This window comes from Monopterus albus, unplaced genomic scaffold, assembly GCF_001952655.1.
Source record: "Monopterus albus unplaced genomic scaffold, M_albus_1.0 scaffold22.1, whole genome shotgun sequence".
Lineage (NCBI taxonomy): Eukaryota > Metazoa > Chordata > Actinopteri > Synbranchiformes > Synbranchidae > Monopterus > Monopterus albus.
The window spans coordinates 828120-846668 of NW_018127902.1; the positions used below are offsets into that span (position 1 = coordinate 828120).

At 39.5% G+C, this 18549-nt stretch overlaps 1 protein-coding gene and 1 long non-coding RNA gene across 2 annotated transcripts in view; one reads left to right on the plus strand and one right to left on the minus strand.

Moving 5' to 3' along the window:
- The window catches only part of sorcs3a (sortilin related VPS10 domain containing receptor 3a), a 270254-nt gene that overhangs the window by 204934 nt on the left and 46771 nt on the right, over positions 1–18549 (minus strand). The gene's annotated exons all lie outside the window — the stretch shown is intronic.
- Positions 16808–17221, plus strand: LOC109956814 (uncharacterized). The gene is made up of 2 exons (XR_002274471.1): positions 16808–16885; positions 16978–17221. It is a non-coding gene; the product is annotated as an uncharacterized LOC109956814 (long non-coding RNA).

Below are 18549 nucleotides of genomic sequence, written 5' to 3' on the forward strand. Positions count from 1 at the left end.
TTGATCAACCCTCCCAACCTTAACACTTAACACCTGCTGCTTTTATGCCATGGTCCTTGGGCTTTCGGATCACTGCATGATCCATCTCATCCCCACCTGCAGCCAGAAACTTAAAGCCACAAAGCCTGTGGCCAGAACGGTGAGGAGGCCAAGTCAGAGCTACACCTATCAGTGTACAGTTACACTAGCAGTGGTGGCCTAGCTTGTGAACACAATGTCGCTGGCTCAAACCCTGCACTGGCAGGGTTAAATCTGGGTAGAACATCTGACAAAGCAACGCCTGCCCTGCCCTCATTAACACCACTGGAGCAGCCAGCAGGGCAAAGTGTGGAAACATTGGGCCATTTCTCAGTCTGAATATGTAACTGTATGAATGCAATCAGGATGTTCTTAAAAGAGAGAGGTGGACCTACCCTGACTAAATACAGCTTAAAAAAATTATATATTTCATATATAAATTTAACACTTACAGAACAACAGGAATGATAAATCCCTACATCAGAGATGAATGAAATGTCAGGAGTTTCTTTCAAGGCTCTACTGTTACATGAACATCTTAGCAACAGAGCAGTGCACTGGGTCCATTGAGAAGGTTGCTTTTTTCATTGTGCAGCTTCAAGTACCACTGGATGCTGAGGTACAACTAGATTAGAGGATAGCAACATGTCACTCAGGCACTAAGTACAGGTGGATTGCAGAGATCCAAAATATGGCTTGGATTTTCAGTGAAGATGTCTGTCATCTGCAGTGTTGAAATATGTTATAGCATGTATAAGCAAATCATCTATTGTATGATCCCACCTAGAACAATTTTCAAAATTAAACTTCACACTAAGCAAAAATATTTTAAAAAAGGTAAATTGTTATTATTTAGTTTTATATTTTACAATGAAACATGTGCTTATGTTAAGAGTGTGGAGAAGTTCTTGTAAGGCTTATTCCATTTTGATCAACCTAGTTCATGTAAATGCTTTTAGTGATGCTGTGTGCAGTGTTGTTAAACTGAGTAGTTAAACAAGTAAACATCACCAACAAACTGTAAGTGCACAACATGGGCATAGGTTTGGTTTCATTTACTACCTGGGCAGCCATATATGACCCACCAAAACTGGGCATATTGCCTTGGGTCCAATACATAGGTGGAACACCCATAAGAGCAAAAAGTTTATTTTTTCAGTCCTTCCAATCAAAGGCTATTACTGTTACCTAAAAGGCAGTGGTCCTGCAAAAGCATATTCCAAATGCCACTTTAAAACATGAATGATATACAGCCATTTAATTTAGTGTTAGAAGCATTTGTGTGAGAGGTTTAATTGTGCTGAACCCTTTCCCCCCAATTTTTATCCCTTTGAGAGGTTTATGTGTTTTTGGAAAGGCTTGGAGTTGAATGAGCTTTTGTTTTCTCAGGGGCATGTTGATTTTTCACTTGAGAATGCCTTGTTAGCCCACTCAGTGAGCACACAAGTGCACTTTATTTAATGCATGGAGATGGCACCTGGCCAGCTGAGTCTCATTTTTATATTATGGCAGGTTTCACTCAAATCCCCTCTATTAAACACTGCAAGCTTCCACTCCCACACTTACTCATTATGCTGTGATCAACCTGTTGTGATCTTCTTCACCATGGCTTGTCCCTGTTTTCTCTCTCAAAATAGATTTAGGGATCTTCATGCATGCAAATGAAAAGCAAATTATATAAAGGATGAAAACACCTTATTAATAGGGATTCCATTCCCCACTTATACTACCATCTGATTACAGCAGAATTGTTTGCATGCCCTAGTTACCCTAGGAGCTGTGTTGTAAAGGGCAATATCTCCTGATAGGTTCTCTCCAGACAAATTGGTCCCAAGTGAGAGCCAGATGATTTATAGACCTCTATAAATGAGCATGAGTGGGAAAATGAGTGATCTCACCTGGAGGAGATATACCAGGACTTCATATTGGAGACCAGGTGAGTACCCAGTTTTAAGGGCTTTTCTCATTGACCTCTGCAAAAGGAAACAACATGAGGTCATTTCCAAGCAGGCTAATCACCCACAGCCTGATGCCTAACCAGTCAGATGGTATGCAGAGGTGGAAGCCTTGGCAGATTGACTGCTGACTTCAGAAAACCACTATTGTGATCTTAATGATGTGGAACTTCTCTGGCAGGATAGGGACTGTGTACACTGTAGTTATCTGGAGCCAGACTCTTGGCTAGGAGCTCAACTGCCTCATTTTCCAGAGAGAAAAGGGCCCAGGGTGAAAGGCAAAGAGAAATGCTTTGACTGCTGTCTTTGCTGAGCCATGGAGGTCATACCCATTTCCTTGTCAAAGGTTGCTGAGGCTGTTTAAAATTCAGATGCTAGTGGTGGAGGAGATTAGCCCTGAGAAACATATCAGTTTGGTTAGTCTTAGTTGATGCAGGGTTTACCAGTGCTGTATAAAAATCAGGCATGGACTGATAGGCTGTCAGACAGGAAAGATGGGTCCCATGTTTTAGAGGGCCGGAGGGATAGTCAGTGTTCCTATCCCAAGGATAACTGTTTTACTTTTGCACCACATAATGTTACCTTGCTTAATCTGGTAGCCTATGGCTTTTTTGTTGCTTTTACACAACCAATGAACTTATTCATTGAGTGGCCTATGGCAGACTATAACATTGTGCTGTGGTTTAATGCCAAAATGTTTGTTAGCACATATCATTAATGAGTTGGAGTTGTTTAAATTTCCCAAAGAGAACATCTCTGCATCTCTCGCTTCTAACTCATCTGCAATGAAGGTAAGTGCCTGTTGCTATTTTTGTAAGTTTTAGTGAGAATATCTGGTAGATTACTAAACTGCTTCCACCACATAGTGTTACCTTGCTTAAGATGAGATGAAAACAGTAGCACTGGCTATTAGGTAACAGGCATAAAAGTTGATAGCCAATGTTGGATTGAGTATTTAGGGTTTTCTAACATGAGATAAGATGGGATAAAGTAGGATAAGATTCATAAAGTTAGTCAGAATTTGTTTCTGTAATAGGGCTGGAGATACTGATGCAAATTTCTTGATTCAAATCCATTTCAATTCCATTATTATCAGATCAATACCAGTGTTGGAACCTATATTTTTTCTATTTTCAACAAGTGAGCAAGACTGTTTCCTTGAATATAAAATTAGGCCTATGTGAATTTCACAATACTGGCTAAACTGTGAACACATTTTCTGGTTCTAATGCTGTGAACCAAGGATTTCATTTCCTTGGCAAATACAAAATTACATAAACATGACCCATCTATATTTTTAGATACACATGCAAAGCAGTTGGACAGGAATAATAAGAACCCTGCACCTGTAACAAGGGTGTCTTCATTACATGTAATCTAAGAAATTACTGCTATCCCATACAGCTACATACAGTAGCACATGTCCAATTTAATGGTCATTTTGAGCACAGACATGGCAGAAACTTAAAATATGTTCACTGATTCGTCTGCGTTGTTTGTGTTGACAGCAGCCTGATATCTGCAGACAACAAATATTGATATCTGGATTTCAAGAATCGTTAAATGTTTAAACATGAATCATGATTAATTGCAAAATAGATTTTTTCCCCAATACCAAATTGGGAATAATCTTATTTTATACTTTTCTTATCTTAACTTAAGACTTATGCTAGGAAGTTTCTGTAATATGGCCCCAGGTGAGCAATGTGAAATCTGGCCTGGTTGTGGAACAGTTCACCAGCTCGTTACTCTTACAAGAACACTTGAGGGGCCACGGGAGTTCACTGTGTGGATTAATGAATGACCCTCCTTTAAGGCTGACATATAGAGGCACAGTGAAGAACTCAAAAATTCTGTATAAGCTTAGAGTAGAACATTGCTTTGCATCTACAGGAATGAGATGAGTCCCATCTGAGTCCAGTTAGCTGATGACCCATGGGTAGATCCAGAATACATTGGAAGTATTAGATGTCTTGGGGATCAGTGAAAAGGAGCTGGAGGGCAACGCTAGAAAGAAGGACACCTGGGCTACTCTGCTTGGCCTGCAGCTGCAACACAGACCCAGATAAGCAGTGGAAAATAGATGGATGGAAGGCTTTGTTTCCCTCTTTTCCCTGTCCTACATTTTAGAACATTAATTTGAGGAACTGTTCCCATTAAAGATCTGTGGTAAACTTGTGAGATGAACTGAGCTATTATTTGTCTTGAAAGATGAATTTCAATCACTTTCATTCAGCAGAACTAAATTAGAACATGAGTTAGCAAAATGACATCAAATATGGACAAAAACAGCATCTCACAGAATAAACATCCAATTATTGTTTCAATAGCAGCAAGCCAAGGTGTGACATCTCTCACTGTGAAATGAGATGCTACAGTACTTGTCATGCAAAGAAACAAACAAGAGACAGCAGTCTGGACAATGAATGCAGATTACATCTGAAATATTAGCACAGTTAATTAACTTCAAATCGTGGTTGGGTAAACAGTACCACAGTTTTGGAATATCAGCTCCTGGCTTTGAATGAATGTGTCAAACTGACAGTAATTTCTTACTGTTTCAAATTTAATGGAAACATTTGAAACTGGCACTGGCAGTGACTAGAATTATAAATCATTTTACACAACATAAGCACTGTGACACCACCTGAGACTTGTAACCTTTAGTTAAATGTTTGCCAAGTTAATCTACTTTTCCCCCAATGGTGCATGTAACTCAAACACATTCAGAACTGAAAATCTCAATGAACAGCTTTAAAACATATATGAAAGAGAGAGAGGAAAACAGTCATTACACACTCTCCATTCTGAGAGCTGGTGATGCCCTGTAATGTTTTATTAATGCTGTCCCTCTGCCTGAGGGGTAAATGTTTCTTTTCCAGTGCCACATATTCATTTTAAGAAATCAATCATTCTGCTCACTAATGGAAAATCATCTACACTGGCAGGCAAGCAACATCTTTTCAAAGCTCTTGTCCCTAAGTTTTTGCACTCTGATCAGAGACTACAGATTAAAAGAGAAAAGCATTGATGGACCTTTAAACATCTATGACAGAGGGGGCTAATGAAGAACAGAGAATTGTGTGACTATGATAAGGTTTTTCTTAATTTGGCTGAGCAACATACAGCTCTGTGAAGGACATATCAGCCATAATCATTAGATATTGTCAAATGAATTTCTGAATTGTCTTTTAAGAATTTCAAGAGGCCTAGGCTGTGTTCAGACCGGGTTTCAAAGGTGTGAAAAAAAAAAACAGCCCTCCCATTCATTGCTATGGGGGATTACGTTCACCACAGTCAGCACCAGCATCAACACTGGCAAAACAATGCAGCCCTGTGGCAGCGAAAAAGTTGGATCTGCTTCAACATTTGCTGCACTGGATGGTGACATCATCTGGCAAAGGCACTATTTTAACTAATCACATATACAGTAGGGGACAGGAAGAAGACTCTTTCAGCATGAGCATTCACTGATATTCACTCTTGAATTTGGACCACAGTTACAAAGGCAACATAGTGACACACCATGTGTTTTCTTTAGTTAGGCTTTTGGATGTTAAACTGTGTTTTTATATCTATCAGTGCTGACACACTGGTGGTAGAAATTGGTGCTCAGGTAAAGCAGGCTACATTAGCAGTATGGCTAACCAAAACGCAATGCAAACTCATGGGCAGTAAATGTGAATGAAGCCACTCATGTCTTCTCATCACAACGTGACTGTATCATACACACCTATTTGACACCCCCCCTTCAAACCCTCACCCCCATCAACGCAGTCCCTTGCATTGAGCTTGGCTTTTAGCAGGCTCAGTGTGAAAGCCTGCTTTGAATGATATGCCAATCTGTTAGGCTGAACAGTGCTATAGGCTTACTAACACTTCTAAGAGTCTACACAGGTTTTTCAGGTGACTTGTGAATTAGGCTAGGTTTGCATACAGTATGTGGCATGTTCTGATATGAGATAGGCAGGATAAAATTCCCTTGGATGCCTCACCTACTATCAGTGCAACACTCCATTTAAATCATGACAACAAAAGTGCTTGTGCTAGATGAAAGAGGTGAGCTTGAGCAGCAGAAGTTCCACTTTTATGAAACATCCTGTATCGCCTGTTACTGGGCTGCAACAGATTGCAGTCTTTGAACCTGTTTTTTGCATGTAGATGTTTGGGTGGGCCTCTGTGATACTGGATCCTGTTTGTCTATACATTTATCACTTTGTTTTTTGCTTCTCATTGACATTACACATATCGCCCCGTCTGATCTACAAGATGCCATAGATTTATTCTCATCTCACCACTGCTAATTAAGCACTGCATAAAAGCCCAAACAAATCATTATATATAATATGATGAATTAAAATAATGTTGTAATTGTATTTCACACACTCAAATGAATATAATGCATTGCACTAACTTCTAGCCATTCATTAATAGATTTTAATTTAAGTACATTAGGCTCTTTGATCATCTGCGTACAGTTCCAGTCGATGCCTTTTAATTTATCAGTCATTATCATCATTTTTTCACTCATTTATATATCCTTGAGTTGGCCTTTAATGGCCCTGTCTGAGGAAAGTGATGAAAGCATTGAGGATGACACTGTTTAGGATTGACAGCTAGTTGACCAATTAGCAATGTAATTGTAATGTAAAAAGGTAAAAGTGTAAAGACAAATATTCATGTACATCTAAACACATTTTTGGGAAAAAGGTATCCCCTATGATACCAGGCAATCACCAGCAGGATACACTCTTCTAATGAGCAAGACATGATCCCTTGCCAACTTTCCATCTTCAGCCAGTATTTGTTAGAATGTATGACCAAGCTAAAGGTACTGGCACTGGGAAATGAACCCCAGGTCTCCAAAGCATGAAATTTTCCCCCTACCCTACCTGTAAAATTTCAGCTATCCAGCATGATTATTGTTTGGTAAAGCTTACAGCAGAAGTGAAGCTGAAATTCTCTAATAATGTAAGGCAGCTTACCAATGAGTTGGAACCAAAATACATCCCCCAACATTCTTGACACCAGCAGGACTAACTATTCTAGTGACAAAGACCTACTCACCTACAAACATGGATGACTGCGGTTGCTGGAATCCATGGCAAAGCCACAGGTCCTCCTCCAATGAACTACACTCCATGTACATCAGGAATGAAAATTAGCCCCTGTGCTTCCAGTGAACCATCAGCATTCAAGTTTGAATGTTGTTTTTTATGTGGTAAAGCTTTAAAATTATGGAGACACTGGAGTTCAGCCGCAGGAATGAAGAACATTGTTCCCAAGGTGATGAACCAACAACAACAGCAAGAAAGACTGATTTTAGCTTCAAGATTCAAGATAGAAAACAGCAAATGCACTTTATATTTAGTAATTTAGTTATACAGGCTACATCCCCGGTAGTAATTATACCTTACTGTACAGTATCAATTTATTCTACAGGTTTTCATAATATAAGGAGAATAGCATGATAATGGGGTGTCTATAGGCTAGGGTTGGTTCGATGTAATTTGGTCCAATACCTCATTTTATATCATATTTCAGTGGGGAGATCAGGAAGCCATGTACCTGTTTTCCAGATTGATTTTACATTTCATAGTTTTATGAAAAAAAAAATTCATTAAAGTAAAATAGATTGATATGAAAATTTAAACTAGTACCAATGTGTGAGTGCCATTATAAAAGACAGCTTTTTTCTGTTATCTGCTTTAATAGCTGGATAAAATCTCTCTATTTTTAAGGTTTCATAAGGTTTCAGTTCCTGTTGAAATCCCACAGCCCCCCTGCTGAGATACACACACACACACACACACACACACATAAATATGTGTGTGTATATATATACTGGCACATAAGTACATATACAGTAGATGTACAGGCACTATGACAAAAAAAAAATTATTGGTCATTTGCTTGCATTATGAAAGGCTGCCCTGAAACCAGCTCTGTACTGGAGTATACACAGACATACCTGTCTGGCAGACTTCTCTGGCTCGGTTCACACGCCAAACAACAGTGAAGAAAATGCAGAATAGCCACAGAGCTAACCTTGACCATGGCTGCCACTGTAGGCGGCTGATGGAGAAGCGTGGGAGTGGAAGAGGAAGAGATCATGAACTGCCCCTCTGGTACTAAATGGATAATTCAGCTCTATTCCACAAAAACACCTACTGGAGCCAGGAGGCAGTAGAGTTTGTACAATACCTCATGCTATCAACAACATAACAAGCTCCATCACCTCCTGGAATAAAAGAGTGAAATGGTGAGCAACCCTCCACATAAACACCTCCTACCCCCACTTTCTTTTCTATTACTTATTTCTGGCATTCCCTGCTTGTAGCTCGACACAATCCATCATCCTCTACTGTGGCTGAGTCTCCTCAGGTTTTGTGTGCTTATTGCGCCATATGGTTTCCCTAAAGAAGTGTTTCTCCCCTCTGAATCCAAATCTCTCTGCCCCTGTTCTTTTGACCTCTTGTTATTAATAGACAAGATAACAAAACCACTTAGGGAAGTGCTTTGTTAAACCACTCATATAAAATCACAGCAAACAAAGAGATAACAGGATCCTTCCTGTTCATCCCTCCCTACTCTTTTCATTTAGTTCTCATAGTGCCATCAGACCACAGTTGCTTTTTTCTATACAGATATTCAGAACACAATGGCTCTGACCTTGCACTCCAATTGAATGCTTTTAATAATAATGGTTTACCAATGACAGAATTTCCTGTAGTATTTAAAGTTGCTCTAAATAAAAAGTACACAAGCTAAAAGGGAAAAGTAATCTTCAAAAAGGAATTCTTTATCCTGCCAAGGAAAGCAAAAGAATAAGCTATTTGTGTATTACTTATAGAAGTGTTCTCATGGAAGACTCTCAACCCATACAGAGTATGGGCTAGGATTTTAAAATTAGTTTCTAGTTTGTCTGTCAAAGTCAGCATATCAAGATGTACAAAACATTGTTGCTCAGTAATATATCAGTGACTATTAGTTCTAATCACTTTATTAAAAAAAAAAGTAGTGTAAGGTAAGGATCAAGAATTTTGTGCTTAAACAGAGACAAAAAGAGGGAGTTGGGTGCATACAGCCAAAGTTAAAATCCAAATCACAAAAAAGAGGGTTCATACACAGCCACACCCGTGAGGTGCTTCCTTTTATTTAGTTCAATTTGTGAAACATCAGCGCAGTGAAATGAACAAATGTTTCTGCTATGTCTTCTTCAGTGTTTGATAAGTTTCCCCCAGCAGTTGGTAGAGACCAAAACCAGAGCTAAAACTGAGTGAATATCAGACATACATTCATCAGGTGGCCAGAAAAATTCACTGTGCAGACTGCATGTGTCAATAAGTAACTGTGTGCTAACAAGTTTGCAATATCAACTTAAAGGGTGTTGATATGTCAGCATAGTCTCCACAACCTGTTTATTCATCATCCAAGTGGCCACTTGGTGGTTTACAGACACCTTTGAGTAAGCCAGGCTGAGTATTGGAAAATAATGTAACAAGTATTGCAACTAATTACTTTGCTTGAGAAAAATAAGTCGAAACAGGGGCACCTCTGGTATTCCTCACCACCACCGGTGTTCTTAGAGAGGAAAATATAAGTCAAAAACATGAAAAAAGTCTACTTTTGTCCACGAGTGGAAAAAAAAAATTCAATTTAGACACTCAAGTAGATGGCTGATAACAAATATGGGCTAACACATTAAAAATACATCAAGATGTAGTGACACACTTGCCTCCCTCAGGCTGTATGGACACAAAGTGAACTCAGACCACTAATTAATGAATCCACACACCCTTGCTGGGTAAAGGCAGGACATGCCTGTAAGGACCTAGCCAGCCACTAGAGGAGGCTATAATAAAAGAGACATTCAATTCATTAACCACTAGGCGAAGAATCCACCATGACCCCACATCAACAACATCAAACATACCAAACAAATAAACAAATACATAATCATCAGATAATGAGACAATACACAGTGCAGCAAAAACAAAATATGCCTTTCATACCAACGCAATATCTCATGTAAAAAAGGAGAGAGATCAAGTTCTTCATCTAGGCCTGGGTAACTTGTGGCCCTGAGGCTGTAAATCCACTATGCCTCATGTTGTTTTAAGGCGTCTGACTCTGTCACCACCTCTGATGTCCAATGGCCTCTATACCAAGATAGTTAGATAATATCTGGCCATGGGATAAGCTGCATTCTCAAGATGAATAGGATAGCAAATGTCTCGGCAGGTCTGTCTCTCTATATATATTAAATTAGTGCTAATACTATGCATTTGCTGATGCTGCATCTAAAATGAGTAGTCATACTGCCATTTATTTGTAATTGCTATCTGCTGTTTTATCCCGCTTTAATAGGAAGATGATTTAATACTTTGAGCTGGCTTTATTTGTTCTCCCTAACAATATGTTATCATCGCTGACATGCTGAGTGACCTACCATGATATAATGAAGGGCTAACACTTCCTGCATAGGCTGTGTATTGCTTTGTAACAAAACCTTGATAACTGCTCAACATTTCTAGGTGCTGGTATTGTCAGAAGTGACAGGCACTGCAGCAGCGACAATCAATATTCCAGGTTTCTTTGACATCTGCTCTCAACATCTTTCACAGTACAGTACCTGGTTCTCCATACTGACTGCACAGCAACTATAATGTAAGATAAAAGCAGACTGAAGCGCAAAGGCAGCCAGATGGCGGAACTGCCAAAACATTAATTTAGGAAAATCATTAAGCCACCTTCAAAGACCTTATCGAGGCAACTTGTCTCTTCGCTGCCTCAGAGCGGTAAACATATCCTGTCAGCAGCAGAACAGTTTTGTTAAGACATTCACTTTTGTTGTAAGGTCAAATGAAGGATAAAGAAACAATCCGTCTCATGTAGCTCGTTAGAGAAGAGATGAGCCATGGGTGCTGCCAGCAGAGTAAGAGCCATCAGCTGTCAGACATGCTTTCCATGTCTGGGAGACAGGCAAACAGGAAGCTTCACAAAGCTGAGCGCAAACTGTTGGTGTGACTGTAAAACATCTGAAACAACAACATCAAGGGGAGTATGCCACATCATGATGACTAGAAGCCATTCCACATGCACTGTGGAGATTCAAAGCTGTTTAAAACCACACAAACACCTGACAAAGACTCAGTTTTCATACAGTACAGTAAGTGGCTAAATGAGAAACCTGCCATCCAACTCTCAGACTCAAATCCCCACTCTTTGGAATAACATACATTGCAGGCCTGCTACAATTGTTGTTATGATAATTTCAGTAAAGGTCAGACTCTTTGAGAATTTCACACTTGATCCATGCCAGAGAGGTAAAGATGTCCACCAAGCATAAGCCAGTCCTTTCCACTTTCCAACCTGTCTATTTGACCAGTTGTATTGGTAAATTCACATCAGACTAGTTGAGATAAATGCAACAATTCCTCCAACATAAGCAAAAATATATATAATTTCTCATAGAATATGACCCATAGGACCAAGCACCTGCACAGACAGACCCCAGGTGGTGTCCAAGCACCTGCCCCTTTGCCCTGTGACTTGATAAGTACCCTTTTTGCAGAACAGTTTTTCAAACAATTTTTAAATTTATATTTTAGTTTTTTAAACACTTTCTCAAACCATCACAGTTCCACTAAAAGCATTCTGTAACTACGCTGACAAATGTGACGTTCCACGCCACACAAACCCAGAGCATCCACACGTCTCCCTGACCTGACTGCTTTCGTTGGTGACTTCCTCCTTTTCTCATGTCATAATTGCTATGGTTGATAGAGGTGGCCCAACTATAACACATCACTGCTGGTCATAATAACCTCCCGGCATAAAAACCATACAGTATGGGCTTGTTTTTTTTTTACAGAACAGTCTCGATAAAAGACACTCAGGCTACACAAAAGCTGTCATCTAGCAAGCTCTTAAAGCTACTCTATCTGCAATTAGTTGACTAATATCTGGTGACCTCTGCATACATGATATTACTGTGGTCATAATATATTCATACTTAACTGTGGAATCTGTGTAAATGGTCAGAAAATAATGACTGCTTTCAGCACACAGAAAGGCGGCACATTTTCAGATGGAAAAGTATATTATATAAGGCATCCAGATTGATAACTCTTCAAATTCTTTCCCACATCTGCACAAGTGAGCAGAAACTTAGCGACACTTTAAATGACATTGTCCTTCAGTTTAAGCACTTAAACTGGCAGTGATTTCTTTCAGGGCTACCTCTTTAACAAATTGATTGAACTTTAGGTCAAATCTTAGCACTTAAATTTGATCTGATACTGTGCCTTCACTCAGCACTTAGTCAAATATAACCTTCAACTTTATTCAGTGTTAATAGTTAAGCAAAAACTTCACACTTCTTTCCACACTTCCATTTTAACAGCCAGCTACATACTTTCAGTATTTGTGTTTTGGCTGCCAGTTTAACTCCATCATGTCAATGATTTCAAATGTTTTAGCTGAACTTTTTCAGCAGCAAGCATACATACATTTTCTTGAGAAAGGTTTGCTTTATTAAGTTAATATTTGATATTTAATTCTGACATGGGTGTGGCTGGTTTTGAACTATGAACTGCTTTCATCACAAAGAAAAACAGGGAACTGTATTAAATAAGACATTCAGACTCATAGCTACTGTATTCATATTCTTTCCCAAGTCTGTGTAGTCTTATGAGCAGTCATTGTGAAATATAGTTAACTGTGACTGTAACCTGCTCTATAGTTTCCCTCTTATTACTAACACAGAAAAAACCTAAACTCTAACACTTTCCGACAGTGAGAAAATGTAGAAAGTACAATTAATCTGTATTACACCTTACTTCTGGCTAAATTCAACCCTTAAATCATGGACAGCTTCGCTTAAGATGAAAGCTCATTTTGTCAGAGAAGTAAATGATCTTCTCACTTCCCTGGTTTTCCCTTGTTTCACCACGCAAGAGACTCACTCTTAATCTCTTTATGAAATGAGACTATAAACAATGAGAAATTCACCAGACATCTATTCCATTCCACTGGAAAAGGTTGAAGTTAGCCTTGGGCAAAGCTGTTAGTGCTTCATGCTCTAGCAATCTGGCAACTGCTTCTGATGGGGAACCTTCGCACAAGGATGAGAGAGGCTGTGTATCTTGCCAGGCGGCATGGTGTGTTTGTTTTTGCTTTTCTTATTTTTGCTTTGAAAATCAGTCCTTGGTTTTATGGTGTACAGAGGAGAAAAAAGGGCAATGAGGTTGTTTTAGTTGCAGTACGCAAACCTCTGAGACAACCTTCTTTGTTACTGATGCTGCTTTCAAGCAGTGCAAAATTGAATTTAGCTTGAAGTCTGAATGACAAGGAAAATGTAATTCAGGCATGTTTACATCAGAATAGATAGGTCCTGAACAAGACAGCCTGTATAAATTGTTGTGCATTGCAATCATGTAATCTCAAAAAATCTCTAAAGCTGTTAGAGAGCATTATTGAATCTTTTTTTTGATTGAACTAAACTGAAATTGCTTTTCAAATCAATCTCTTCACAGATTAAATCTACCCTGTTAACTTTTTGGGGCTGAGTGTGTGAGAGTTATGTTTGAAAATCAATAAAAAAGGTGCAATGGGCTGAATTTCCCACTAGTTAGGATACATATTACAAGTACGTACAGTATGCAGCCATCTCCCCTCTCTCCTCTCTCATCAGCCCTCCTGCAAAGATTTCTCTGCTCATTAACCTTTGTGTTTCAGTACACCCCGGGGCTCAGTTTATTGGCCACATTTGCTTCTTTTATGGATCTCAGGGTCTGCATGCTGGACCATTTCACGGCTTGACCAGATGCTTGCTCTCACTCCTTCTGAACCTCCTTAGCACATTTATGCCTTACTTTTGCTGCTGCTGTCCTTTCATAAAAGGCTTCTATCATTCTGGTTGTAGAGTCCTACTGTTCTTCTCTGCAAACCGCCAGAGGGTATCCTATAACTCTGCACTGTCCTAACACATTAAATCAAATATATGTCCTCTTTTAGCAGGTTCTGTCATTTTCCTTGCTTTTCACATGCTCAAACTTCTCACCAAAACAATTATATGGGGCAAGAATACCACATAAATCCTCTAAAACTATCTCAAAGTTACTTTGGTATTTACTACAATGCCAGTAAATACAGAGAAAAAATATTCTGTGACTACAACTTATTAAAGTGCACAAACAAGTCTTTCCCCTAATAAACACATCCATATTAGATCTGATTAACCTCTCTCTATTAACAGGCTATGTTCCACAGGCTTTTAAAGTTGCAGTAAATAAACCTCTACTCAAAAAGCCTACTCTTGACCCAGGTGTTCTGGCTAATTATAGACCAATATCCAATCTCCCCTTTATTTCTAAAATTCTGGAAAAGGCTGTTGCAAAGCAGTTTGTGTGACCACTTACACAAGAATGATTTGTTTGAGAATTTTCAGTATTTAGAGTCCATCATAGTACAGAAACTGCATTGGTGAAAGTCACCAACGATCCTCTCCTAGTCTTAGACAAAGGATTCATTTCCATACTTGTCCTCTTAGATCTCAGTGCTGCTTTTGACACCATTGATCAGAGAATCTTACTGCAGAAACTTGAACATGTTATTGGGATTAAAGGAACTGCACAAAGTTGGTTCAAATCTTACCTATCAGAAAGATTTCAATTTGTTCATGTTAATGATGTATCTGCCACACAGACTGAAGTTAGTCATGGCATTCCACAGGGCTCTGTGTTAGGTCCAGTTACAGTGCCTTGCGAAAGTATTCGGCCCCCTTGAACTTTGCGACCTTTTGCCACATTTCAGGCTTCAAACATAAAGATATAAAACTGTAATTTTTTGTGAAGAATCAACAACAAGTGGGACACAATCATGAAGTGGAACGAAATTTATTGGATATTTCAAACTTTTTTAACAAATAAAAAAACTGAAAAATTGGGCGTGCAAAATTATTCAACCCCCTTAAGTTAATACGTTGTAGCGCCACCTTTTGCTGCGATTACAGCTGTAAGTCACTTGGGGTATGTCTCTATCAGTTTTGCACATCGAGAGACTGAAATTTTTGCCCATGCCTCCTTGCAAAACAGCTCGAGCTCAGTGAGGTTGGATGGAGAGCGTTTGTGAACAGCAGTTGTCAGTTCTTTCCACAGATTCTCGATTGGATTCAGGTCTGGACTTTGACTTGGCCATTCTAACACCTGGATATGTTTATTTGTATTTATTAGTCATTTAGGTCAACATTGGATCATTCAGAGATCCTCACTGAACTTCTGGAGAGAGTTTGCTGCACTGAAAGTAAAGGGGCTGAATAATTTTGCACGCCCAATTTTTCAGTTTTAAAGTTTGCCACAAGCCACCTGGGAGACACACCAAACATGTGGAAGAAGGTGCTCTGGTCAGATGAAACCAAAATCGAACTTTTTGGCAACAATGCAAAATGTTATGTTTGGCGTAAAAGCAACACAGCTCATCACCCTGAACACACCATCCCCATTGTCAAACATGGTGGTGGCAGCATCATGGTTTGGGCCTGCTTTTCTTCAGCAGGGACAGGGAAGGTGGTTAAAATTGATGGGAAGATGGATGGAGCCAAATACAGGACCATTTTGGAAGGAAACCTGATGGAGTCTGCAAAAGATCTGAGACTGGGACGGAGATTTGTCTTCCAACAAGACAATGATCCAAAACATAAAGCAAAATCTACAATGGAATGGTTCAAAACTAAACATATCCAGGTGTTAGAATGGCCAAGTCAAAGTCCAGACCTGAATCCACTCGAGAATCTGTGGAAAGAACTGAAAACTGCTGTTCACAAACGCTCTCTATCCAACCTCACTGAGCTCGAGCTGTTTTGCAAGGAGGAATGGGCAAAATTTAAGTCTCTTGATGTGCAAAACTGATAGAGACATACCCCAAGTGACTTACAGCTGTAATCGCAGCAAAAGGTGGCGCTACAAAGTATTAACTTAAGGGGGCTGAATAATTTTGCACGCCCAATTTTTCAGTTTTTTTATTTGTTAAAAAAGTTTGAAATATCCAATAAATTTCGTTCCACTTCATGATTGTGTCCCACTTGTTGTTGATTCTTCACAAAAAATTACAGTTTTATATCTTTATGTTTGAAGCCTGAAATGTGGCAAAAGGTCGCAAAGTTCAAGGGGGCCGAATACTTTCGCAAGGCACTGTATCCTCACTTTATACATGCTCCCTTTAGGCAATATTATCAGGAAGCACAGCATAAATTTCCATTGATATGCAGATGATACTCAGTTATATTTATCTATGAACCCAGATTATTCAAATCAGTTGGTCAAACTTCAAGCATGTCTTAAAGACATAAACGCCTGGATGACCTGTAATTTCTTACTTCTAAACTCTGACAAAACTGAAGTCATTGTGCTTGGGCCTGAAAACCTTAGAAATCTACTGTCTAATCATATAGTTACTTTAGATGACATAGCTCTTTCCAGAACTGTGAGGAACCTTGGAGTCATTTTTGATCAAGATATGTCCTTTGAATCACACATAAACCAAGTCTCTTGAACTGTCTTCTTTTACCTACCATGCATTTGTTACTTCCAGGCTGGACTACTATAACTCTTTAATATCAGGATCTCCCAGTAATTAAGTGTAGCCGGGTCAAGTAATACAATTACAGTTTCCTAAGGGGAATAACTGAAACTCTCCCTGGTGCAGTAAGGGGTTGTTTAGTAAGCGCCCAGTGGGTGTTGCTATGATAGTTGTATACATGCAGTGCTCACCCACAGCTGTATGAGGGCGCATCTGTTGTGACGTCACCACTGTGTGACAGGCGAGTGTCCCATGGGAAAAAAAGAGAAACAGAGACCGAGAAGGAGAAAAAGAGAGAAACGCAGGGAAATACAAAGCTCCGTGACGGCGTAAGTGTCTGACAGAAATTATATGAAGTCTGTATGGGTTACAGGTTGTAGTTCTGTGTTATTTGACAACATTGTGAATTTGGCTTGTTCAGAGGGGAGACAACACTGTCTACGAGTTCAGGGTATTTACTCCAGCCTGAACAGGAATTCCGGCATCTTGAAGTGAGTTTGAGTTGCTTCTAATGTGAAGTCTGAATATATTGTATCTGGAAAGTTATCTGTTGATATAGTTGTACCAGATTGTGCATGGATAATTTTGAGTGTATATTCAGTCGTGTCTATTTTGTGCTGTTAGGAATAAGTCCACTACTGTTGTCTTGTTTTTTTTTTATTTGATAACAAGGGCAGTTGGGAAATAGGACCCACATTTGTTTTGGAGCTGTAGGTGTTGGTCCGAAAACCATACACCTGGCCATACATTACCACACCCCAGCCCCAACATAAGTTTGCAAATTGCTTCACAGAAAGTGGACAGGACAGGATGGCACCAGTGTGTACGGCTTGCCGTCTACCGCTCCTAATTCTGTTTGTTTTTGTGTTGTATTGTTCATTTTTTTTATCCAGAATGGAGACTCTCTATTGCCGTATGACCACCAAGTCTTCTGAATCTTCGATTGGATGTTTCAAACTTAGTGCAGTTTGATTGTCACAGGCACAAGTCTCTAGCTCTGTTTTTATCAGGAATACCTGCTTGCCTTTGCCGCATTCCAGCTCTCCCATTCAGGAGGAGGAGGCAGAGACATCCAGGCAGGCAAGATGGACAGCTGGTAAGGCTAAAGGCCTCCTTGACGAGCTTTACCTCAACCTCATTGATTCAGTGTGTTTCGACTGCCAGCCTGTGCCAACGTGGGATTAACCCATCGAATCTACGGCCACTGAAGCGTGCCTCCAGGGTGGCTGGCTTGCCGGCTCCTATCAAGATTGGCCTGGTTAAAGCTAGATCGCTGGCAAATAAGACTTTTATTTTAAAGGATTTCTTTACTTCCTGAAACTTGGATGTTCTTTGTGTGACTGAGACCCTGGCTAGGTGTGGGTGAGTCCAGTGCTCTTCTTGAACTGCAGCTGCCTTGCCTGACTGTACTTTTCTTAATTCCCAGAGGCCATCGGGCTGTGGATGAACCATGATGAACACATAACCTGTATACAGTATGTCCTGATCAATCATGTTACAGGTGTGATTGGCAGCAAGTAAAGTCAGAACACTGCAATATGTGTGCTGTTGTCATGAGGCCGCTCACATTATGGTGTGAGCCCCTTTAAAGGTTTGTTATATTGTGATTAGATGGTTCTTCCAGCCAGGAAGGTGAAAACATATTTTGAGTTTTGACTGAATGTGTAAATGTTTGGACTATTTATGTGTTTTTACTTTCTTTGAGACAAAGTCAAGGTTTATTACAGCTATTGCTGACAGAATCAAATTTTTACAGTCCCTCAGCGATATAATAGTAATGTCTGTTTTTGTTTTATTAGATTTTATCATAACTACAAATGCTGTGAACAGAGCTTGATATTATTATTGGTATAATTATACCAAACCTATTGGAATGGTCATTAAGCTGTGTTAATAATGTTGAAAGACATTAAATAAAAGACTCTAATTCAACCTGCAAAACTCATTTAAAGATGTGCTTTTGCTTACAAGTCAAACATAATGTCTAGTATTC